This window comes from Pan paniscus, chromosome 7 (genome assembly GCF_029289425.2).
Source record: "Pan paniscus chromosome 7, NHGRI_mPanPan1-v2.0_pri, whole genome shotgun sequence".
NCBI lineage: Eukaryota > Metazoa > Chordata > Mammalia > Primates > Hominidae > Pan > Pan paniscus.
The window spans coordinates 86,238,446-86,264,626 of NC_073256.2; the positions used below are offsets into that span (position 1 = coordinate 86,238,446).

General features: G+C 40.9%; 1 pseudogene; it reads right to left on the reverse strand.

The window, feature by feature from the left end:
* Positions 1-260: 260 nt before the first annotated feature.
* LOC100981293 (large ribosomal subunit protein eL13-like) lies at positions 261-1,637 on the reverse strand (annotated as a pseudogene).
* Positions 1,638-26,181: the final 24,544 nt, after the last annotated feature.

The following is a 26,181-nucleotide window of genomic DNA, read 5'->3' on the forward strand; positions in this document are numbered from 1 at the left end:
CTCTAACATGAGAGAATGTAAAAATCAAGATTCCAGTTTAACTTGCAATTCATGATTGCTCTTCTGCTTTTGCCTTGATTATTGAAAGGAATAAAGTTTTTGAATATTGTCCTAAGGACTTTGGTTTAGAAGAGCATTAATCAGCTTTTCCTTTCCACCATTTGTGTTAAGCTTCAACAGTAGAGTATATTTGGATGCTACCCTGAACTTTTCAACTTTTCTTTGTTTGTCTTCCCTTCTTCTTTCTTTTTCTTTTTCCCTCCCTCCCTTCCTTCCTTCCTCCCTCCCTCTTTATTTTTCTCTTTCTTTTCTCCTTCCCTCCTTCCTTCTTTCTTTTCTTTTCTTTCTTTTCTTCTTTTCTTTTCTTCTTCTCTTTTCTTTTCTTCATTTTAGAGACAGGGTCTCTCACTCTGTCACCCAGGCTCAAGTGCAGTGGTGTAGTCCTGGGCTCATGCCACCCTCCCATGTCATCCTCCTGAGTTGCAAGGACTACAGGTGCACACCACCGTGCTCAGATAATTTTTAATTATTTATTTTATTTTTCCTTTTCTGTTTTGAGACAGAGTCTCACTCTGTTGCCCAGGCTAGAGTATAGTTATGTGATCTTGGCTCACTGCAACCTCCACCTCCCAGGTTCAAGCGATTCTCCTGCCTCAGCCTCCCGAGTAGCTTGGATTACAAGCATGTACCTCCATGCCTGGCTAATTTTTGTATTTTTAGTAGAGATGGGTTTTGCCATGTTGGCCAGGCTGGTTTTGAACTCCTGACTTCAAGTGATCGCCCTCCCAAAGTGCTGGGATTACAGGCGTGAGCCACCACACTTGGCTCAACTTTTCGTTTTTTCTTTTATTTTTTTTCCTCTTTATTTTTTACTGTTGATTTATTACAAGTCCCCAGGGCTTTATCTTTATTTTTTTTCAATATCCTGTTCTTCAGCTTCCTTGGTTCTTTTTACCCATATGCAGAAGAGCTGGGCATTTGTGCAGGCCACATGGAGACTAGCAAAGGCCTTGGAGTTCTTCCCTTCCTCAGTGATGCCTCGGGCTTTCTCCTTCTTATAGACATTCTGGACAGGCATAAGTAGTCCTGTCAGCTACTGGGGCAATTTCAGTTCTTCAGCAGAACTGTCTCCCTTCTTGGGGGCCAAGGGCTTCCTGGGGAAGAGGATGAGTTTAGAGCGGCACTCCATCAGCACTGCACATTGGCTTGCAGGGACTCAGTGGACTTGTTTTGCCTTCTCGGATCCACAGAGATGTCAGTGTTCTGTGCCACCTTCTTGTGAATACCAACCACCCTTAACTCCTCCATGCTGAAGCCCTGGCCAGCGTGTACTTTGGTATGATACCTCACCATGCAGCACCTTACTATGGGGCCGGATGGGTCCAGACGTGGTTGAACCATGTAGCCACACACCACTGCCAGTGCTTGTTGAAGTGGGACTTGAAGATCATGCCTTTCCTGCTGGGCTCCATGGCTGACTATGGCCCTCCTGTGCAAGAAAACAGCTGAGTGGAAAGGGCTCAACTTTTCTTAAATGACAAAGAAGAAAGAGAATTTAACTGCAGTTTGCTGTTTTTAGTAGCCTGGTATCCTGGCAATTTACACCAGCTATTTGAGGTTGAACCTTACTACTTACCAGTCAGAATTGTTGATTAAGAGGAAAGAAAATAAAGTAACACATAGAAAGTTCAATAAATACATGAGACTTAGGAACATTAGAAATTTGAAGATAGGCACTAACTGGGAATAAATTTGAAAAGGGATAATTACTTATAATACTCAGAGCAAGAAAGAGTAGAAATGACAATACGTTTTCCCAGTAATATCAACAATCAACACTATTTTTTATCATAGTAGTAAAAAAAAAGTTTAGTTTTTTTTTAGACAGAGTCTTGCTCTGTTGCCCAGGCTGGAGTGCAGTGGCGCAATCTTGGCTCACTGCAACTTCTACCTCCTGGGTTCAAATGATTCTCTTGCCTCAGCCTCCTGAGTAGCTGGGATTACAGGCACGTGCCACCACACCTGGCTAATTTTTGCATTTTTGGTAGAGACGGGGTTTCACCATGTTGGCCAGGCTGGTCTTGAACTCCTGACCTCGAGTGATCCATGCTCCTTGGCCTCCCAAAGTGCTGAGATTACATGCATGAGCCACCACGCCCAGCTGAAAGTTCTGACCTTATGCTGTTAATTTTTTTTATTATACTTTAAGTTTTAGGGTACATGTGCACAATGTGCAGGCTAGTTACATATGTATACATGTGCCATGTTGGTGTGCTGCACCCATTAACTTGTCATTTAACATTAGGTATATCTCCTAATGCTCTCCCTCCCCCCTCCCCCCACGCCACAACAGGTCCCGGTGTGTGATGTTCCCCTTCCTGTGTCCATGTGTTCTCATTGTTCAATTCCCACCTATGAGTGAGAACATGCGGTGTTTGGTTTTTTGTTCTTGCAATAGCTTGCTGAGAATGATGGTTTCCAGCTTCATCCACGTCCCTACAAAGGACATGAACTCATCATTTTTTATGGCTGCATAGTATTCCATGGTGTATATGTGCCACATTTTCTTAATCCAGTCTATCATTGTTGGACATTTGGGTTGGTTCCAAGTCTTTGCTATTGTGAATAGTGCCGCAATAAACATGCGTGTGCATGTGTCTTTATAGCAGCATGATTTATAATCCTTTGGGTATGTACCCAGCAATGGGATGGCTGGGTCAAATGGTATTTCTAATTCTAGATCCCTGAGGAATCGCCACACTGACTTCCACAATGGTTGAACTAGTTTACAGTCCCAGCAACAGTGTAAAAGTGTTCCTATTTCTCCACATCCTCTCCAGCACCTGTTGTTTCCTGACTTTTTAATGATTGCCATTCTAACTGGTGTGAGATGGTATCTCATTGTGGTTTTTATTTGCATTTCTCTGATGGCCAGTGATGATGAGCATTTTTTCATGTGTCTTTTGGCTGCATAAATGTCTTCTTTATTTTTTAAAAAAATTCAAACCCACAGTAGCTTTTTATCTACCCCAGTGCTGACAATGAGCCCAGAAATGATCAACATTTCAGGAAGGTCCTGCAAGAATTGCTTGAAGAACAATTGATTCTATTCATATTCTTTTCTTTATTCCTGTTCATAAACTTACATGGACCTATGGAGCTACAAGTGAATTTTTGTTTTTTGAGACAGGGTCTCACTCTGTCACCTAGGCTGGAGTGCAGTGGCATGATCATGGCTCACTGCAGCCTTGACTTCCCGGGCTCCAGCAATCCTCTCACGTCAGCCTCCTGAATAGCTGGGACCACAGGTGTGCACCACCACACCTGGCTAATTTTTGTATATTTTGTGGAGATGAGGTTTCACCGTGTTGCCCAGACTGGTCTCAAACTTCTAAGCTCCCGTGATTCACCTGCCTCAGCCTCCCACAGTGTTGGGATTATAAGCATGAGCCACTGTAGCCAGGCCCTATCTGTGAAATATTGATGGGCATTTGAGTTGTTTTGAGTTTTGAGCTATCATGAATAGTCCTGTTATAAACACTTGTACATGACTTTTGGTGTACATATAAGCATCTCTTGGCTATACATAAAAAATAGAGGGTTTGGGTAAGTTCAACTTCAGTAGATATTATCAAACACTTTTCCAACATTGTTACAAATGTGCGCTTCCACCAACAGTGTCTGAGAGTCCAAATTGCTTTGCATTCTTGCCTAAATTTGATATTGTGGTCTTATTATTAATGTTAGCTATTCTGGTGGGGTACAGTGATTCAAATTTGCATTTTGGTTTTAATTGGCATTGTCCTGGTGATTAATAAAGTCGAGCAGCCTGTCATATGATTGATGATTTTTTTTTGAGTGTCCTCTTTTATGAAATGCCAATTTAAGTCTTTTGCCCATTTTTCTATTGGGTTGTCTGCTTCTTTTCTATTAGTTTGTAGAAATGTTTCATATACGATAGTTATGATTCATTTGTTATATATAGGTATTACAAATATCTTTTTCTACTTGGTAGCTTTCTTTTTCACTTTTTTTTTTGGCATTGTAGCCTTTTCACTCTTGTTTTGTTTCTTAGTCTTGGAACTATTAATGCCTTTTGATGAACACTGGTTTTTATTTCAATGTAGTTCAATTTATCAATCTTTACCTTTATGGTTAGTGCTTCTTATGTCCTGTTTAAAAAATCACTGCCTGCCTCAAACTCACAAGAATATTTTTTATGTCTTCTTTCTAGATGTGTTATTGTATATTTAGGATTAAAATTCATCTAGTGTTAATTTTGTGTGTGGTGAGAGATAAGTTTCAAATTTTATTTTCATACAATATGGATATTGGTGAACCCAGCTTCATTTGAAAAGACCATTCTTTCCCTCATGACACTATAGTGGTTCTATTTCTGAACTATATATTCTGTTCCATTGGTCTATTTGTCCATGTCTGTATTAATAACATGTCTCAATTATATTAGTTTTATAATAAGTCCTTCAACTTTGCTCTTCTTCACCATTGTCTTGACTATTCTTAGTCCACTGAACTACCAAATAAATTTTAGAATCAGCTAATCAGTTTCCCTCCCCTCCCCCCTCCCTCCCTCCCTCCCTCCCTCCCTCCCTCCCTCCCTCCCTCCCTCCCTCCCTCCCTCCCTCCCTCCCTTCCTTTTTTTGAAACAGGATCTTGCTCTGTCACCTAGGCTGGAGTGCAGTAGTGCAATCATGACTTACTACACCCTTAACCTCTGAGGTTCAAGTGATCCTTCCACCTCAGCCTCCCAAGTAGCTGGGACTATTGGTGCCCACCAACGGACCTGGCTAATTTTTTTTTGTATTTTTTGTAGATACAGGATTTCACCATGTTGCCCAGGCTAGTCTCAAACTCCTGGGCTCAAGCGATCCTCCTGCCTGGCCTCTCAAAGTGCTGGGATTACAGGTGTGAATATCTGTGCCCTGCTAATCAGTTTTTTATTTTTTAAAAGAACTTGCTGAGATGTGTATTGGATTTACAGTAAATCTCTAGACTAATTTGGGAAGATTGACATTTTTACAATATCACATCATCTAATCTACAAACATTGCATTTTAGCTGTATTGAGGTTTTCTTTCAATACAGTTGTGTAGTTTTCTTTTTCTTTTTCTTTTTTTAGATAGTCTCACTCTGTCACCTAGGCTGGAGTACAGCAGTGAGATCATGGCTCACTGTAACCTCGACTTCCCAGGCACAAACGATTCTCTCACCTCAGCCTACCAAGTAGCTGGCACTACAGGTTTATGCCACCATGCCTGGCTAACTTTATTTGGTTTGGGAACCTCTGCCTAGATATCAAAACTCAGCACTTTGGGAGGTCGAGGTGGGAGGATCCCTTGATCCCAGGAGACCCAAGATCCCTTGATCCCAGGACTTACTATAAAGACCAGCCTGGGTAACATGGTGAAACCTCGTCTCTCTCTCTCTTTTTTTTAATTTTAAAAATTAACAACAACAACGAAAACCCCATATTCTTCTATTCCTAGCTTGCTAAGCTTTTTTATCATGGGTTGGTATAGAGGGAAACTTTTATTCTATGTCCACCTTTCTTAGTCTGGGCTATGCCTAACTACTCTGCAGTTGAGATTAAATATTATTTTTGAGATCAAAAACCCTTAAATTTTTATTTATTTATTTATTTTTTATTATTATACTTTAAGTTTTCGGGTACATGTGCACAACATGCAGATTTGTTACATATGTATACATGTGCCATGTTGGCATGCTGCCCCCATTAACTTGTCGTTTAACATTAGGTATATCTCCTAATGCTATCCCTCCCCCCTCCCCCCACCCCACAACAGGCCCCGGTGTGTGACGTTCCCCTTCCAGTGTCTATGTGTTCTCCTTGTTCAATTCCTACTTATGAGTGAGAACATGCGGTATTTGGAAAAACCCTTAAATTTTTATAATGCATTCTCATGAGAGGTTTGAAGTATTCTATTATCTCCATGCAGTTTACTTATCTGTAAAATGATGATTATTATATCCACCACAGTGCTGTTGGGAGATGAAATAACTTATTGACACGGTTTGGCTGTGTTCCCATTGAAATCTCAACTTGAATTATATCTCCCAGAATTCCCATGTGTTGTGGGAGGAACCTAGACAGAGGTAATTGAACCATGGGGGCTGGTCTTTCCCATGCCATTCTCGTGATAGTACGTAAGTCTCACCAGATCTTATGGGTTTATCAGGCGTTTCCACTTTTGCTTCTTCCTCATTTTCTCTTGCTGCCACCATGTAAGAAATGCCTTTCGCCTTCCGCCATGATTCTGAGGCCTCCTCAGCCATGTGGAACTGTAAGTCCAATTAAACCTCTTTTTGTTCCCAGTTTCAGGTATTCGTAATCAGCAGTGTGAAAACCAACTAATACAGTAAATTGGTACCAATAGAGTGGGGCATTGCTGAAAAGATACCCAAAAATGTGGAAGCGACTTTGGAACTGGGTAACAGGCAGAAGTTATAAGAGTTTGGAGGGCTCAGAAGAAGACAGGAAAATGTGGGAAAGTTTGGAACTTCCTAGATATTTGTTGATTGGCTTTGACCAAAATGCTGATAGTGACATGGACAATAAGGTCCAGGCAGAGGTGGTCTCAGAGGGAAATGAGGAACTTGTTGGGAACTGGAGCAAAGTGACTCTTGTAATGTTTTAGCAAAGAGACTGGAGGCATTTTGCCCTTGCCCTAGAAATTTGTAGGAATTTGAACTTGAGACAGATGATTTAGGGTATCTGGCAGAAGAAATTTCTAAGCAGCAAAGTATTCAAGAGGTGACTTGGGTTATTTTAAAGGCCTTCAGTTTTATAAGGGAAGCAGAGCATAAACGTTTGGAAAATTTGCAGCCTGACTATGCAATAGAAAACAAAAACCCATTTTCTGGGGAGAAATTCAAGCCGGTTACAGAAATGTGCATAAGTAGCAAGAAGCCTAACGTTAATCCCCAAGACCATGGGGAAAATGTCTCCAGGCCATGTCAGAGACCTTCATGGCAGCCCCTCCCATCACAGGCCTGGAGGCCCAGGAGGAAAAAGTGGTCTCGTGGGCTGGGCTCAGGGTCCCCGTGCTATGTGCAGCCTAGGGACTTGGTGCCCTGTGTCCCAGCCACTCCAGCCATGGCTGAAAGGGGCCAATGTACAGTTCAGGCTGTGGCTTCAGAGGGTAGAAGCCCCAAGCCTTGGCAGCTTCCATGTAGTGTTGAGCCTGCATGTGCACAGAAGTCAAGAATTGAGGTTTGGGAACCTCTGCCTAGATTTCAGAAGATGTATGGAAATGCCCAGATGCCCAGGCAAAAGTTTTCTGCAGGGGTGGGGCCCTCATGGAGAACCTCTGCTAGGGCAGTGCAGAAGGGAAATGTGGGGTCAGAGCCTCCACACAGAGTCCCTACTGAGGCACTGCCTAGTGGAACTGTGAGACAAGGGCCACCATCCTCCAGACCCCAGAATGGTAGATCTACTGACAGCTTACACCATGTGCCTGGAAAAGCTGCAGACACTCAATGCCAGCCCACAAAAGCAGCCAGGAGGGAGGCTGTACCCTGCAAAGCCACAGGGGCGGAGCTGCCCAAGACCATGGGAACCCACCTCTTGCATCAGTGTGACCTGGATATGAGAGCTAGAGTCAAAGGAGATTATTTTGGAGTTTTAAGTTTGACTGCCCTGCTGGATTTTGGACTTCCATGGCACCTGTAACCCCTTTGCTTTGGCAAATTTCTCCCATTTGGAATGGCTGTATTTACCCAATACCTGTACTCCCATTGTATCTAGGAAGTAACTAGCTTGTTTTTGATTTTACAGGCTCATAGGTGGAAGGGACTGGCCTTGTCTCAGGTGAGACTTTGGACTGTGGACTTTTGGGTTAATGCTGAAATTAGTTAAGGATTTGGGGGACTGTTGGGAAGGCATGATTGGTTTTGAAATGTTAGGACATGAGATTTGGAGGGGCCAGGGGTAGGATGATATGGTTTGGCTATGTCCCCATTTAAATTTCAACTTGAATTGTATCTCCCAGAATTCCCACGTGCTGTGGGAGGGACCCGGGGGAGATAATTGAACCATGGGGGCCAGTCTTTCCCATGCTAGTCTCACGATAGTGAATAAGTCTCACGAGATCTGATAGGTTTATCAGGGGTTTCTGCTTTTGCTTCTTCTTCATTTTCTCTTGCTGCTGCCATGTAAGAAGTGCCTTTTGCCCTCCGCCATGATTCTGAGGCTTCCCCAGCCATGTGGAACTGTAAGTCCAATTAAACCTCTCTTTGTTCCCAGTTTCCAGTATATCTTTATCAGCAGCATGAAAACGAACTAATACACTTATATAAAATGTGTAAACAGTGCCTGACCACTAGTAAGCATTTTATTTTTTTTGTTTTTGTAGAGATGGGGTCTCCCTATGTTGCTTGCCCAGGCTGGTCTTGAAATGTACTCAAGCCATCCTCATGCCTCGGCCTCTCAGTGTGCTGAGATTACAGGCATCAGCCACCATGCCTGGACATAAGCATTTTATAAACATCAGTTATTATTAATATTTTTTTCAGGTGAAGAAAACAAAGTAGGAGAAGAGTGAGTGACAACTGGTGGTGGACTTCTTCCTGGAAACCCAGTCCCTTGACTCTCACTCTGCCTCTTTCCCTTTCATCATTTTGCCTAAAGAGAGGATTTAGTAGCCTCTTAACCATTCCATATCAGTAAGTCTCTTCATCATAGTAAAAGTTTTTAAAAGATTAGAAAATAATGCTTACAAACTGTACTGACTGGAAAGGCCCTTCTGTAGATAATTCTATGCAGTCAGTGTATTTAGTGTACGTGCTTCCTAAGCATGTCTCAGAATAACAAAATTATTTGAGAAAGAGTGTTTTTTTTCTTTTTTTGGTCAAGTTCTTTCTTATATGGATTCTTCTTACAAGTTAAGACAACCTCTTCTCTCATGGTTGCCATGCAAAGAATCTTGTCTTCAATCAGCTCATTAAGGTAACTTTGTAAAGATAGTGTTTTTTAGAAGGGCACTTTGCCAGCTCCCTCAAACATAACTTTGCAAATGGACAGCAAGAAAAACATGGTAAATCACTTCCATATGGCTCAAGGCAATGAGAAACTTTTTTGATTAACAACATATTCACTACAATAAAATAACTTCCAAATTGGCTAGAGAGACACTAACTTATCTGCTACATCTATTCTCTTCTTGGATTTTTTCATTGTTTTGACTTTCCAAAAACCCTCTTAAACTCCCAACTGGTTCATTTTTAAACAATGGGCTCTTCCAAGACCATCACCTGTTCCTATTTGTGAGTTCTATTAAGCAAATAGCTACTCTTAAACTTATTTTAGAACCAGCTGCTTTACAACATATGCTTCAAACATTCAAGAGATGTTTTTTACAGACTCATCAGTTGATACAATCATTGACATGTCATCTGCATATGCAAGTACTAGTTTAAACATCTAAACTATTTTATTTCCTTTCACAGCTGTCTAAATAGTAAACCAAGCAGTTTAGTTCACACCATAAATTCCCATCAAAGGGCTTTTAATTAATATATAAAGGACAAAATGGGCACCTAGGACTTAATGTTTTCATTATCTGGATCTCTTCATTCTTCCCAGGCAGAAACTAATCATTTCATTTTCGCACTCTTGACAAATTGGAAAAAATATGACACAGTCTATACAACTTTAAACAACATATCCTCACCCGTCAAGAGTCTCTCCCTCCCCTCTTTTCAAAGGAAATAGAATAAAAAGATGATTGCCTTTTAGTCTGTGTGTTTTACAGTTTCTCTTGGTATAACGAAACCATCTGCCACCCCTGTCCCTTAACGCCTGGAATGAATCAAATCATCTTCCTTGCAAACATTGTTAATCTCACAGTAATCCCTACTAATCACTTTGTAATTAGCACTCAAAGGGGCTAAAGGTCCTTGATTCTTAATCACGATATTTTAATCATCATTCTTGTGAGATGGCATTTAGTAATCCCTGAATCTCGTTTATTTCTTTTCAACTTCCTAATTATTTTTTAGGACAGAGAACAAGAGCTCTCTAAATAGGAAAAACCAGATCTCTCTGGCCAAAACTGGTCTGGGAGAATAAGACTGTGCCTGGGTAGTTTCTGATGTCTAACTCTTACTTTCCATTTTAGATACTGAAGATAGCTTATTTCTGTTTTGTTTTACTTCCTTATTCTTTTCCTTAATCTCTTTTTCCTCTACTGTGCTTTTTATTTAGCAAATTTTTGGATGAGTAGCAATTTCTTTTCCCCTCTGCATCCTTAAAAGGTTTGGTTTCTGGTTTGTTAATTTCCTTTTTCATTTTTTACCAAGTTGAGGAAATTCCCCTCTATTCTTAGTTTGCTGAGAGTCTTTAATCATAAATGGATGTTAGGTTTGGTCAAATGCTTTTTCTGCATTATTAATATAATCATATGATTTTTCTTCTTTAGCCTGCTAATGTGATGAATTGCCTTTATTGATTTTTCATCCTTTTGTATTCTTTAGGTACAATATCCTCACTCTTCTTTATAAATTTATAACCTTTTTCTTCCTCAATTTTTTTTTCCTGAAGGGAACGAAAGAGACTTCTTACACATTTTAGTGGCTTGCTGTCTTGTTGAATTACGAGTTTTCCTTTCTCCTCATTCTTTCCTTCTTCTCCTTCACCAGTTTAAGATTATATGTTGTTTTTTCATCTCACAGTGCCTTTCTTGGTCATATTTATATAACGCATTATAAAGTTTATGTTTACTCTTAAAATTCATTCATTTAATTTATTTTGAAAAACACTGAGGACCTACTACTATGTGCCAGGCACAAAACAAAAACTCATTCACCATTTAGTCTGAGGCTGTATGTGAGCTTAACATGTCTTGCTCAGAACCTAAATTTAAATTTGTGACTTTTATGTAAACAGTTGAGAAGTATCTTTTGCCCTTGGTTACTTAAATAATAAAATGATCACTATAGAGTTAAGAGCTCCCTTTTATGACCCCCTTTTTCCTAGCCCCATCCCATAGCTTATTTACCAATTTATCAAGCATGGATTTCATAACTGTGTTTTAATTATATTTAAAGGGAATGGGTGTGGAGATTGAAGGAAAAAAAGACCTGGTGATGAGATGCTTTCTCTCTAACAGTCAAGATTAAAAACCTCCTAATTGGTCTTCATGCCTTCTGTTTCTTTGCACGCCAGTCAAAGAGATTCCCCTAAAGCATAGTATTGATTTTTTTTTAACAATTCAATTGTTTTTAGTATGTTCACAGAGTTGTGCAATCATCACCACAATCAATTTTAGAACATTTTCATCATGCGTACTCTTTAACCACGACCTCCCAATCTCCCCATTTCCCCACCCAGCCCTAGGCAACCACGCATCTGCTTTTTGTCTCTCTAGATTTCCCTTTTCTGAACATTTCAGATAAATGGAATTATGTGCTATGTGGTCTTTTGTGACTGGCTTCTTTCCATTACCAAATGTTTTCAAGGGTCATCCAAGATATAGCATGTGTCTGTACTTCATTGTTTTTATGGCTAAATAAAATTTCATTCTATGATCACACCACATTTTGTGTACCCATTAATCAGTTGATGAACATTTGGCTTTTTCTACCTTTTGACTATTATGAATACTGCTGCTATGATCATTCATTTGCTAGTTTTTGTGTGGACATACCTTTTCATGTGTTTATCAGGTATCCACTTTGTTCTCCTGAGTGTATACCTAGGAGTGGAATTGCCAGGTCATGTGGTAACTCTAACGTTTAACTTTTTGAGGAACTGTCAGACTGTTTTCCAAAAGGGCTGCACCATTTTATATTCCTACCAGTGGTGCAGAAGGGTTCCAATTTTTCACATTCTTGGCAACACTTGTTATTGTCTGTCCTTTCTATTATAGCCGAACTAGTGGATGTAAAGTGGTATCTCTTTTGGTTTTGATTTACATTTCCCTGGTGACTATTGGTGTTGAGCATATTTTCATGTGCTATTGGTCATCTGTTTATCTTCTTTGGAGATATATCTATTTAGATTCCATGCCCATTTTTAAATCGGGTAATTTGTATTTTGCTATTGACTAGAATATCATGTATTCTAGATAAAAAGTCCCTTATTAGATATATGATTTGCAAATATTTTTTCTCATTCTGTTGTTTGTCCTTTCACTTTCTTGCTGGTGTCCTTTGAAGCATAGAAGTTTTCAATTCTGAGGAAATCCAATTTATCTATTTTTTTCTTTGATTGCTTGTGCTTTGTTGTTATATCTAAGAAATCACTGCCAAATAAAGATTAGGAAGACTTACGCCTACATTTTCTTCTAAGAGTTTATAGTTTTAGCTCTTCCACTGAAATCTTTGCTCCATTAAGTTAGTTTTTGTGTATGGTATAAGATAGTGGTCGAACTTCATACTTTTGCACGTGGATATCCAGTTGTCTCAGCACCATTTGTTGAAAATATTATTCTTTCCTCTATTGAATTGTTTTGGCAACGCTGTCAAAAAGCAATTTACTCTAAATGCGAGGGTTTATTTCTGGATTCTTAATTTTATTTCATTGATCTGCAGGTCTATCCTTATGCCAATACCATACTGTCTTGATTACTTGTAGCTTTATAGTAGGTTTTGAAATTGGGAAATATGAACCCTCCAACTTTGATCTTCTTTTTCTTTTTTTTAGAGACAGGTCTCACTCTGTCACCCAGAACGGAGTGCAGTGTCATGATCACGGCTCACCAAAACCTCAAACTCCTGGGCTCAAGTGACCCTCCTGCTTCACCCTCCCTAGCAGCTAGAACTATAGGTGCATGCCACTTCACCTGGATAATTTTTTAAACATTTTTTAGAGATGGGGGTCTTACTATATTGCTGAGGCTAGTCTCCAACTCCTGTCCCTAATCAATCCTCGTACCTCAGCCTCCCCAAGTGCAAGGGTTACAGTGTTCTTTTTGAAAATTGTTTTGGCTATTCTGGATCCTTGGAATTTCCATGTGAATTTTAGAATCAGCTTGTCAATTTCTACAAAGAAGCCAGCTGGGATTTTGATAGGGATTGCATGGAATTCACAGGTCAATTTAGTGAGTATTGCCATTATAACAAAATTAAATCTTCTGATCCATGAACATGGAATGTGTTCCCATTTATTTAGATCTTTTTAACTTCTTTCAATGATTTTTGTAGTTTCTAGGTAAAAGTTTTGCACTTCTTTTGTTAAATTTATTCCTAAAAATTTTATTCTTTTTGATGCTATTGTAAGTAGGATCACATTCTTAATTTCATATTTGGATTGTTCAGTGAAAGTGTATAGAAATACAATTGATTTTGCATATTAATCTTGTATTCAGCAACCTTGCTGAACTCATTTATTCATTCTAATGGTTTTTTTGTATATGAGATCATGTCATCTCCAAATAGTGATAGCTTTCCTTCTTCCTTTCCAATTGAGATTTCTTTTATTTCTTTCTTTTGCCTAATTGCTCTGGCTAGAACCCCCATACAATGTTGAATAGAGCTAGTTAGAATGGACATCCTTCTCTTTGTTTTTTAAGGACTAGAGTCTTTTTCTGTTGCCCAGGCTGGAGTGCAGGAGTGTGATCATAGCTCACTACATCCTCAAACTCCGGGGTTCAATTGATCCTCTTGCCAGAGTCTCCCGAATAGCTAGGACTACAGGTGTGTGTGACCATACCCAGCTACTTTTAATTTTTTAATTTTTTATAGAAAGGAGTCTCACTATGTTGCCCAGGTGGGTCTGAAACCCCTGGCTTTAAGCAATCCTTCCACCTCAGCCTCCCAAGGTTCTGGGATTACAGGTGTGATCCACTGTGCCCAGTCCTCCCTTTGTTGTTGATCTTGGGTGAAATCACTCAGTCTTTCACTATTAAGTGTGATAGTAGCTATGGGTTTTTCTAGATGGTTTTTATGAGGTTCAGGCAGTCCACTGTTCCTAATTTGTTGAACTTTTTTTTAATCATAAGAGAGAGTTGGGGTTTTTTTTAGTTTTTTGTTTTGTTTTGTTTGTTGTTGTTGTTTTTTGAGATAGAGTCTCACTCTGTCACCCAGGCTGGAGTGCAGTGGAACAATCTTGGCTCATTGCAACCTCCACCTCCCAGGTACAAGCGATTCTCCTGCCTCAGCCTTCTGAGTAGCTGGGACTCCTCAGCTAAAAAATTTAGCCACCATGCCTGGCTAATTTTTTTGTATTTTTAGTAGAGATGGGGTTTCACCGTTTTAGCCAGGATGGTTTTGATCTCCTGACCTCATGATCTGCCTGCCTTGGCCTCCCAAAGTGCTGTGATTATAGGTGTGAGCCACCATGCCCGGCCAAGAGTTGGTTTTTTCAAATGCTCTTTCTGCATCTATTGAGATGATTATGTGGTTATTTTTTATTCTATTGATATGATAACATTATTTCATTTTTGAATGTTAAACCAACTTTGCATTCCTGGAATTAAATCCTAGTTGGTCATGGAGTATAATCCTTTTATGGGTTGCTGGATATGGTTTGCTAATTCTCTGTTGATGATTTTCATCTCTATATTCATAAGAAATACTGGTTTATAATTTCTTTTGAAGAATTCATGAGTAATTGGTGTTAATTCTTCTGTAAGTGTTTGGTAAAATTCACCCAGTGAAGCCAGCAATGACTTTTTCATCCTCCTCTTTGAAACCCTTCAATGGTTACCAATCACCTAATGAATTCAATATAACATCCTATGGTATGCATTCCCAGTAGTATGTCCTACTATTCCCAACTAATCTCCCACCTGCCACTTGTCCACAGCCTCTATCTCAACTCTTGCCTTGACCTATACTTCTTATACCCTTGTGTGTTTCACTAGGCAGACTGCTACTCCTCTCTTAAAAACATCTCAAGTCTACTTACACCTTAAAACCATTTCTTGACTTTCTTGTTGAATTAGTTTAGATTTTCTTGCAATATTCTGACCAGCTTCCCCTAATAACAATTTTTAAATCTCTCTATTGATCTTCACAGCATAGGATTTATAGAAAAGCCTTTATCATAGGCTTTGGGAACAAATGAATTGTAAAAAGCACCTTAATGGGAAAAGGCCCATTCTAGTTAAATTGGGACCTGTCAGTTATTTTGCTAATGACACATAACTATTAAATGCTATATGGAATCCACTGTGAAGAGTGTGTCTCTGTGAGTTCTTTTTCCAATGTCAGAATAATTAAAAAGAATTTTTGCTTGAGGAACTCATTATGAATGACTTCTCTGTGTTTCACCATATTTCTGAGGAAAAATGGTCTTAAAAATTGGATTCAGGACTTAGGGAGGTTCCGCATGCCTTTTTGCTGACTTTCCAAGTCTCAATGATCTTCACAGTAGAGAATATCAAAGATGCTAATGGCAGGGTCACAATAGTAGTTGTTCTCTAAAAACGATTCCTTCTTCCAATATTTAAAATAAAATTTTTAAATATTTTAAGGCTGATGTTTAATTTTCTGCGAAGAAACTGTATTACCTTAGTAAACATAGCATTTAAAATATATAACATTGCTTTTCAAATATATATGAAGATTACATTTTCTTCATAGAGTTTTGAAATGTTTATGAAGAAATGAGAATTATATAGAACATGCTCAAAACTCTTTTATGCGTTAGAATTTGTAACAAAGTGACTGCTATACTAACATATCTAATGGACATCTGTTTCCTAAATTTCATTAAGGTAAAATTTTTATTTTACTGAGGGATGAATCAAGAATTCTTTAAGACAAAATTATCAAGAAACACATTTCATAGATCTATGCTATTATGCAAATGTTGTGACTGGAGCCCATTACTTCAGCTGACTTTAACAGTATTGCCAGTTTTCTCTCAACATTAGCTAGGGAGGTATGTTGGTATTGCTTCTATTATTATTATCATAAAAAATAGTAATAACTGCATTCATTTATTGTCACTGTGCATTACAAATGATGCCAGGCACTTATCATCTAGCTTACAACAAGCCAGCAAAGAAATTTGCTAACATGCTTACTATATGTTAGCAAGGATTGGGTTCAATTGCAAGTAATAGAAACCTAAAATAATAATGTCTTTAGAAAGAATGAATTGTATTATCTTACATAAAAGTCCAGAGGTAGGCATTCTAGGCCTGGCTTTATAGTTCTGCTCCACAAAGTACTTAGGGACTGAAGCTCTTTCTCTCTTATAAATGCTCACTGGCTGCAGTGCCAACAGCAAAGAAAGGGATAAGAGAAAGAGGGCAAAGGAAACACACTGCTTTGCTTAGTAAGGTTTCTACTACATGATATTTCATTTAGAGTCCATTGGCCAGAAGGCAGTCATATAAACATGTGTAGGTGGGTGGCCATGTGCCAACTACAACTTTGAGGATCTAAAACGGAGGAAAGAATGATTAACCCATTTACGTTACTTGCCCAAAGTCACCTGCTTGATAAAAGACAGAGGATTCAAAACTACATCTGTCTAGGTCTATCTTTGAGGGCAGAGCAAAGGGGATGGGAATAGTAATAATTTATTTTATAAACTTAGCACGTTGTCTTAAATATTGTTCCAGTTAGTTATTGCCATGTAACAAACCAAGCCCAATTTAAACAATAAACATTTATTTAGCTCAGCAAATCATTCCTGTGAATCTGGTCCAATCTTGGCAGATTTCTGCTTGGATATTGGCAAGGGGTTGACTGGCCTAGGGCCTTGGCTGGGACAACTTGTCGTTCCTCCACATGGTCTCTTGTCCTTCATTAGGCCAGCCTGGGTTTGTTTTTATCACATCATCCATTTGAGAGAGGTCCACGAGAGAGAACAGGAGCATGAAAGACTTCTTGAGGCATAGATTCATAAGTGGCTCAGTGTCATTTCCACTGCACTACATTAGTCAAGATAAAAAACAAGACCAACCCAGATTCAAGGGCTGGGGAAATATACTCCATCGCTTGACAAATTACAATGTCATATTGCAAAAATCATGGGTACAGAGAGACCACCAATTGGGGCTATGAATGTAATCAATTTACCATAATATTAATAAAAGTTGTTGATTGGAATTGAAAATAGTAAGGATCATCTTCAACAAAAAAACCTGAATGTATTGTCTTTATTTAGTTGTGTTTTTCTTTTAAATTTTTTATTTTTCAAGACTGGGCCTTGCTCTGTTGCTCAGGCTGGAGTGCAGCTGCATGATCAAGGCTCACTGCAGGCTCAACTTCTGGGGCTCAGGCAATCTTCTTGTCTCAGCCTCCCAAGAAGCTGAGACCACAGGCACGTGCCACCATACCCAGCTAATTTTTAAAAAAATGTATTTATAGACATGGGGTCTCCCCATGTTGCTCAGGCAGGACTCTAACTCCTGGATTCTAGGAATCCTCCTCTCTTGGCCTCCCAAAGTGCCGGGATTACAGGCATGAGCCACCACACGCAGCCAAGTTTTTCTTCTTAGAGGAACTCAAGTTCTACAATAGTTCTTCTCAGTCATCATGGACACATTCAGGAAATGAAACATAAACAAAGGTCCTTGGGTCTTGGAAGATTTTTTCTGCTAAATTGAATCTGGATTAAGACTAGGAAGGGATGGATATAGGGCCAGAGGAGTCTGTGGGTGAAGATTTTTATTGTCCTGAGAAATTGTAATTTGTCTGAGATTGCATTTTTCTTCCTGTTAAAGCTTGATTTAAAATGTGTGGGGGCTGGGCGCAGTGGCTCATGCCTGTAATCCCAGCATTTTGGGAGGCTGAGGCAAGTGAATCACTTGAAGGCAGGAGTTTAAGACAATCCTGGCCAACATGGTGAAACCCTGTCTCTACTAAGACTACAAAAATTAGCCTGGCATGGTGGCATGTTCCTGTGGTCTCAACGACTCAAGAGGCTGAGGCATGAGAATCACTTGAACCTGGGAAGTGGAAAGTACAGTGAGCAAAGATTGTGCCACTGCACTCCAGCCTGGGTGAAAGAGTGAGACCCTGTCTGAAAAAAAAAAAAGTATGTGGGTATTCTCAGGTTCTTGAGAAAAGTAATGAAAAGAGAGTAAGTTTTATTTTCTTCATTGTTTGGGCTAGTTTGTTCATTCACTAAACAAAAATGCATTGAGTCCCTGTCATGTGCTAAGTACCATGCTGGGCACTGAGATATAATAATAAGCAAAAATAGACATAGTTCCTATCCTTAAGGAGTTTACCACTGTGGGTTGGAGAAATGAGACATTAATTAAATAATCCCACAAATAAATGCTCCATGATGGCAAAATGCAAAAAGTGATGTAAAGGTATATGGTGACATGAGACTCAGACTCTCCAAAACAAAGAGGTGGTCTGGTCTGTGGCATCAAAGAAGGCTTTCTTAAAGAAAAAATCTTCAAGCTAAACTCTGAAGGATAAGTCAGAATTAACGGGGTAGTGGTAGAGAATAGGGTTCTAGGCAAAGAAACAGTATCTGTAAAGGCACTTATGAAAGACTGCAAGGAAGCCATTTAGGACTGAAACACAGAGAGTGAGAGGAAGTGGTTTAGAGATGAGACCGGAGAGCTGATGACTGTCAGATTATATGGGGGTGCTAGGCCATAGAAGAAACTTTTGTCATTATCCTCAAAAAATAACAGCCATAGCAAGTGACATGAGCAGGTCTGTGAATTTAAAAGATCCCTTTGGGGTTAGGCCCGAGACTGAATAACTAGAGACCAGTTAGGAGTCTACTGCAGTGTCCAGATAAAACCTGATAGCTTAGATGAGGGCGGTGATGAGGGAGAGGATGAAAAGCAGAACTATTCAGGAGATTTTTATGGTAAAATCAATAGGCCTCTGTAACATGTCAGTTACAGGAAGTAAAGAAAAGGAAGATGTAGTATATTGAATCTCTTCACCCCTCCCTGCCTTCATATCACTGTCAAGGCCTTACTGTGGGTAGACTTTGGGCTTGACAATGTTGCCTGCTTCAGCCAATGACATAAATAGAAATGTCAGTATGCCATTCCAAGCTTAGGATTTAAGAGACCTTATGTGTTTGCACTTGTGCTCTTGAACCTCAGAAGCCATCATGAAAGAAACATTCCCAGACTGGCCTGCTAGTTCAAGAAGGATAAGTGACATGGGGCATAGAGTCACCCCTGAGACCTACAGTGAGCAGCAGAGCCACTCTGGCTGCTGCAATCTACAATAGAGTTGCCCAACTGAGCCCAGACTAGATCTGCCAAATTCTAACTAACTTCTCCATACATGAGTGATTGTAAATGAATGTGGTTTTGTTGTTGTTGTTGTTGTTTAGGGACAGTGTCTCACTCAGCTGCCCAGGCTGGAGGGCAGTGGCATAATCACAGCTCACTGCAGCCTCAACCTCTCAGGCTCAAGACATCCTCCCACCTCAGCCTTGTGAGTAACTAGGACTACAGTTGCATGCCACCATGCCTGACTAATTTTTGTATTTTTTGTAGAGACAGGGTTTTGCTGTGTTGCCCAGGCTGGTCTTGAACTCCTGGGCTCAAGTGAGTCATCTGCCTTTGACTTTCAAAGTGTCAGGATTACAGGCATGAGCCACCGTGCCTGGCTGAATATAGTTTTAAATATCAGAATTTGGAGTTGTTTGTTACTCAGCAATAACTGACACCCAGATGTGTAACCACTCAACAGGTTCATCCTGCCCACTGCCCAGATAGAGCTGATTCATCAAGACAGGGAAATTGCAGTAGAGAAACAGTTTAATATACATAGAACCAGCTAAATGGCCAGACTAATAATAACAGATGGGTTGATTTTATTACTCAAATCAGATTCCCTGAAAATTTGGAGGCTAGAGTTTTTTCAAGATAGTTAGGTGGGCTGGGGGCTAGGGAATGGGTGCTGCTGATTGGTCAGGGATGTAATCATAGAGATGTAGAAAATGGTTCTTATGTGCTGAGTCCACTTCTGGGTGGGGGCTACAGGACCAGGTGAGTCTTAAGTCTTGGGTCTCAGTGGAGTCATCCAACCATCAGAAGTGCAGAAGTCTGAAAAGACATCTCAAAAGTCCAATCTTAGGCTCTACAATAGTGACATTATTCACAGGAGTAATAGGGGAAGTTACAAATCTTGTGATCTCCAGTACAATTGCTGGTAATTGTTTAACTAAACCTACTTCTTAGCAGAATTCAGGCCCTTCTCTTAATCCTAAATTTGTGGCCTTTTATTAGTTTTATAATAATTATTATAAAAGGGCTATTATTATTTAAACTATAAACTAAATTTCTCCCATAGTTAGTTTGGCCCATGCCTTTCCCTGTAGTCATTTTCTCACTGTTGTGATTTATTTGTTTTTTTTTAGAGGCAGTCTTCCTCTGTTGCCCAGGCAGAATTGCAGTGGCATGACCTCAGCTCATTGCAGCCTCAACCTTCCAGGCTTAAGCAATCCTCCCATGTCAACCTCCCAAGTAGCTGGGCCTACAGGCACATGCCACCATGCCTGGCTAATTTAAAAAAAATTTTTTTGAAGTGCCCAGGCTAGACTCAAACTCCTGAGCTCAAGCCACCCTCCCATTTTGGTCTCCCAAAGTGCTGGGATTACAGGCATGAGCCACTGTGCCTGGCTTCACTGTTATAATTTTTTGCAAAAGTGGGCACAGGGGCTCATGCCTGTAATCCTAGCACTTTGAGAGACCAAGATGGGAGGATCACATGAGCCTAGTCGTTTGAGACCAGTCTGAGCAATAGAGTGAGACCCTTTCTCTACAAAAAATATAAAAGACTAGCCAGGCACAGTGGTGCGAGCCTGTAGTCCCAGCTACTTGGGAGGCTGAGGTGGGAGGATCACCTGAGCCCAGGAGGTTGAGGCTGCAGTGAGCTGTGATCAAGCCACTGTACTCCAGCCTGTGTGACAGAGTGAGACCCCATCTCAAAAAAAAATTTTATATCAGTAACTATTGGAAAGTTTAAGTGTCAAGCCAAAAGAGCCATGATGAAGTTCTGATTTATTAAATTCCATTTGTGAAGTGTGTAAGTGTGTGTGTGTGTGTGTGTCTGTGTATAAGAGGGAAACAGAGGGAGATTGAGACACACAGGAGGGATGCAGAGAGCTGGTTGTAGTGGCTCATTCTTATAGCCCAACTGCTGGCTAGTTTGGTTTTCATTTAAAAGTTCTTCGACTGACATTTGACTATTGCCCCTTTAGAATACAGTCTTTTATAATTTTCTCCATTTCCCCTACATGACTTCTGTCCATCTTTGGAGAAGCAAAATTATTCCTAATGGGTTTCTGATTTGTTCTTTGGAGCCCCACTTTTTAGTAAGCACACAAAAAAACTATTCATCCACATTGCTACCTTATACTAAACGTTCTTTATTAACTTAAATTCTACAGGCTGGGCAGCATAAACATTCAAGAAAAAAAATTCATTGTGCCACCAGCTCTAAGCATCTGGCACCAAATATTTCTTTAATGTTTGTTTAAACAAGAAATGTTTTAAAAGAGAGACATTTTTCACAGTGATGATGGCCTTGACTACCTAGGGCACATATCTGAGCCCTGGTCTTTGCAGGGAGCATGAAGGAGCCTGTCAGTGAAGCTTTCCTCCAGGGAAAAGCCAACGGAAAGGTTTCTTCACTTTGGAAGTTCTGCGTCTTGGAATTTTTCTAAGGATAGTTTCAGCTTTTTCAAACTTAGTGCATGTCAGTACTTGAGAAGAAGGTCAGAGAAAAGCAGCAGAAAGTGAAAATAATTTGCTTTAAGAATGCAGGCAGTGCTTCTGTGAAATCATGCTATTCAGAGACTTTCAATCAAGTGGATCCTAATTTTCTAGTTGCTTGACTTGTACTTTGAGATTCCCTAAAACAACTTCAGTATTAAGAATTGCTCTGGGCAGAGTTGGGGCCTGAACATTATTTTCTCTGTGCACCCCCTGATTTTGACCAGTCTTTTTTTTTTTTTTAAGAAACAGGGGTCTCACTATGTTGTCCAGGCTGGTCTTGAACTCCTGGCCTCAAGCAATCCTCCCACCTCAGCCTCCCAAGTGCCGAGATTACAGGTGCATGCTACCATGTCCTGCTAATTTTATTTTATTTTATTTTTTGTAGAGACAGGGTCTCACTATGTTGCCAGGGCTGGTCTTGAACTCCTGGGCTCAAGCAATCCTTCTGCCTCAGTCTCCCAGAGTGCTAGGATTACAGGCACCAGCCACTGTGCCTGACCCATTTTCCCCATCTTGATTCCCCATTCTCTGCTTCTTCCCCTCCTGCTCAGACCTCTATTTCATTCATACCTTGCTGCCAATCATTGATCAGGTATTAATTTAATCTTGGAATTTAATATTATACTTCATATTTTGTATTGAAGCAAAGATAGACTTTTTTTTTTTTTGAGACAGAGTCTTACTGTGCTGCCCAGGCTGGAGTGCAGTGGTGTGATCTCAGCTCACTGCATCCTCTGCCTCTCAGGTTCAAGTGATTCTCCTGCCTCAGCCTACCAGTAGCTGGGATTACAGGCACCTGTCACCACACCCAGCTAATTTTTATATTTTTAGTAGTGACCGGTTTTCGCCATATTGGCCAGGCTGGTCCCGAACTCCGGAGCTCAGGTGATCCGCTCGCCTCTGCCTCCCAAAGTGCTGGGATTATAGGCATGAGCCCCTGTGCTGGCCATGAAGCAAGATAAACTTATAGGATGTTTAGAGCTGACAGGGTCATTCATTCATTCATGTATTCTTCACATACTTATGCTTTGAGCCAAGCATTTCCCCAGGCTCCCAAGTAGCTTCCATTCCAGCAGAGAAGCCATGATAGCCCAATCAAATAAATTCTGTGATGGAAGTGTAAGCACAGTCTAGCAGCAGCACAGGCAGGGAGTGTGTCCATCTGTATAGGCAGAGATGGTGAAGGCTTCCCAAAGCTGGCAGTGGGACATCCATATTCAGAAATGAAGCCTAGGAATAACGTTTCCATCAGAGCAAGCAACGCCTGCAAAGACAGGGAGAAGCTGGGGCACGACTAATGGCCGAGTATTGCTGTAGGGTGCATTGTGAGCAGGGAAGCTCCTGCCCATGGCCCTGTCATGCTGGGACAAGGACCTTGAATACCATGCAAGGGAATTTCGATTTTAAACTGGAGTCAACAGAAAGAACATTGAAGATTTTTAAGCAGATCTTTTATGTTAGAAAGGTCACTCTGGTGGGTGGGACATGGTGGCTCACACCTGTAATCCCAGCACTTTGGGAGGCCGAGACAGGTGGTTCACCCGAGGTCAGGAGTTCAAGACCAGCCTGGCCAACATGGTGAAACTCCATCTCTACTAAAAAATACAAAATTAGCCAGGTGTGGTGGTGCATGCCTGTAATCCCAGCTACTCAGGAGGCTGAGGCAGGAGAATTGCTTGAACCTGGAGGCAGAGGTTGCAGTGAGCTAAGATTCTGCCAATGCACTCCAGCCTGGGCGACAGAGCGATACTCCATCTTAAAAGAAAAAGAAAAAGAAAAAATAAAAGGAAAAAAAGATCTTTGGGGAAATAAGGGGTGTGGATGGAATGGGAGGAGGAATCAATGAGATTCAAACCAGGGACATCTAGAGAGAGGCTGATACAATCAATAGTCCAGGCCACTGACGATGAAGGCCTGAGCTGGGGCAGTGGCTCTGGGCATAAACAGGAGGAATGTTTAGGGCTGAAAGACTAACTGGAGCCGGGGGCGGTGGCTCACGCCTGTAATCCCAGCACTTTGGGAGGCCAAAGTGGGCAGATCACTTGAGCTCAGGACTTCGAGGCCAGCCTGGGCAACATGGTGAAACCCAGTCTCTACAAAAAATATAAAAATTAGCTGGTCGTGGTGAAACACACCTGTAGTTCCAGCTACTTGGGAGGCTGAGATTGGAGAATCACTTGAGCACAGGAGATGGAGGTCACAGTGAGTTAAGATACCACAGCTGCACTCCAGCCTGGGCAATAGAGCTAGAACTTGTCTTTTAAAGAAAAAAAAAAAGACTAAGTGGGTGGAAAGAGGAAAGACTAAAAGATGAATCCAGGTTTCTCGGGCTTCGCTGATGGGATTCATGGTTGCAGCAATCACCTGTAGGATGTCTGGATATTAACAGAGCCATTAAGGGCTGAGTTCACTTTTGTGCTCCTTGTGTCTGGACTGAAGACAGAGCAGTCCAAGAGAAGGTCAAGGACAGAGTCATGGGGTGCCCCACATCGTAAGGGCATCATAAGAGGTTATTTTCTGGAATAGATTCCAGGTCCCACCTGAGATGATTTAGAAGGCCTGGGTGAAGCCTAAGAATCCATGGTTATTGTTATTGTTTTTGTTATTTATATATTTATTTATTTGAGACAGAGTCTCACTCTGTCACCCAGGCTGAATGCAGTAGGGCGATCTTGACTCATTGCAACCTTTGACTCCTGGGCTCAGGTGATCCTCCCATCTCAGCCTCCCAAGTAGCTGGGACCACAGGTGCAGGCCACTACACTCAGCTAATTTTTCTATTTTCAGGAGAGACGGTGTTTTACCATGTTGCCCAGGCTGTTGACGAACTCCCGGGCTCAAGCGGTCCATCCACTTCTGCCTCCCAAAGTGCTGGGATTACAGGCGTGAGCCACCGCGCCTGGCTAGGAATCCATGTTTTAAAAAAATCTCTTCAGGGACTCTGAGCAGCAACCCGAGCTGGGAGTCACAGGTCAGTCCCACCCTCTTCCATGACAGAGCTAGACCTGATTTCCTGCAGGGTGGAGAGACTTTCCAAAGGTCACAGAGCTCCCTAGAAGCTGAGTGAAGCTCAGACTCCTAGGCCACTGTCGTTTCTTCTCTGTGGGGCTCATTTCTCCACCAGATTCCTTGGTCTTGTTTCGATTTTAAAGCCACTGATGAGGGTCTGCACTTCCCTCTTGTGTTTGTAACATGTGATCAGTTCTAACCCAAATTTGGCTGAGCAGTGGATTTGGTAGACTGAAAGAGATGTCCCTCACAAGCTCATGACGCTGGTTTCTAAACAATTCTATATTGTACAGTGCTCTTAGTAAAGAGGAAATTTGTTCTCAGTGGCTCAGTCCTCATCATTCTGCCCAGCAGCTTTTGGCAGAATCTGGTCTTTGAACTAACATCTTCGTATATAATCTGGACCATGGAATAGAAAAATGCCCCTACTTTTGTAAGAGATGCTGGGTGGGAGAAAAATTGGCTGAGAATCTATAAGTCTTCTTTGATAATTTATGGTTGAATTTATGATGATGCAGAAATAAAAGACAAGATGACTGTGTTTAGGAAAATGGAATCTCATTGGTTCTGGGAGACAACTAGTGAATGCCAAGATTTCTCTCCAGTTCTTTCCTTGGGAGCACACATCCCTCGGAATTAGTCACATCCATGTTACTTGCTTTAGCTAACGAAATGTTGGCATAACAATGGGTATCGCTTTAAAAAAATTTTTTTAGCTTTTTTTGTTGTTAACTTTAGCAACCCTATTAACTGAACAACGGGTATCACTTCTACTTGTATTAAATATGTATAAAACTTCTCCATTTTCCATGAACCCTGAAGCCTTCTGTTGATTTCACACAGTGGTAGAACTTTTGTCAACCTGGGCCACCTGGACTCTGATGATCAGAACCCCTCCGCCAATTAGTGTGGGAAATGTAGTGTGAATATGAAAAATAATGTGGCTGGGCATGGTGGGTCACATCTGTAATCCCAGCACTTTGGGAGGCCAAGTGGGGAGGATTGCTTCAGTCCAGGATTTCGAGGCCAGCCTTGGAAACATAGCAAGCCCCATCTCCCAAATACATATATAATTAAAAAATTAGCTGGATGTGGTGGTGCACGTATGTAGTCCCAGCTACTTGGGAGGCTGAGGTGGGAGGATGGCTTGAACCCAGGAGGTGGAGGCTGCAATGAGCCGAGATTGCACCACTGCACTGCAGCCTGGGCAACAGAGTGAGACCCCTTCTCGAAAACAAAACAAAACAAAAAACTACCCCAGACTATTGTTCTACGCCGCTGAGATTTGCTGATTTGTTTACTGCAGCATATTTTAGCTTAATCTGACTAATGCACTGGTCAATAAGAAATATGCATGGGAAACATAACTCAAACCCTGAAATATCATAAAACCAGAAGATCTCAGGGGGCTAGAGTCATCAGAGAAGGCAATCCTGGTCAACTGGAATAATGGGACATAAACTGGATGGGGTTCAGTAGAGAAAAATTCAGGGTTATGCACTTGGAGTTGAAAAGTGAACATGTTCAA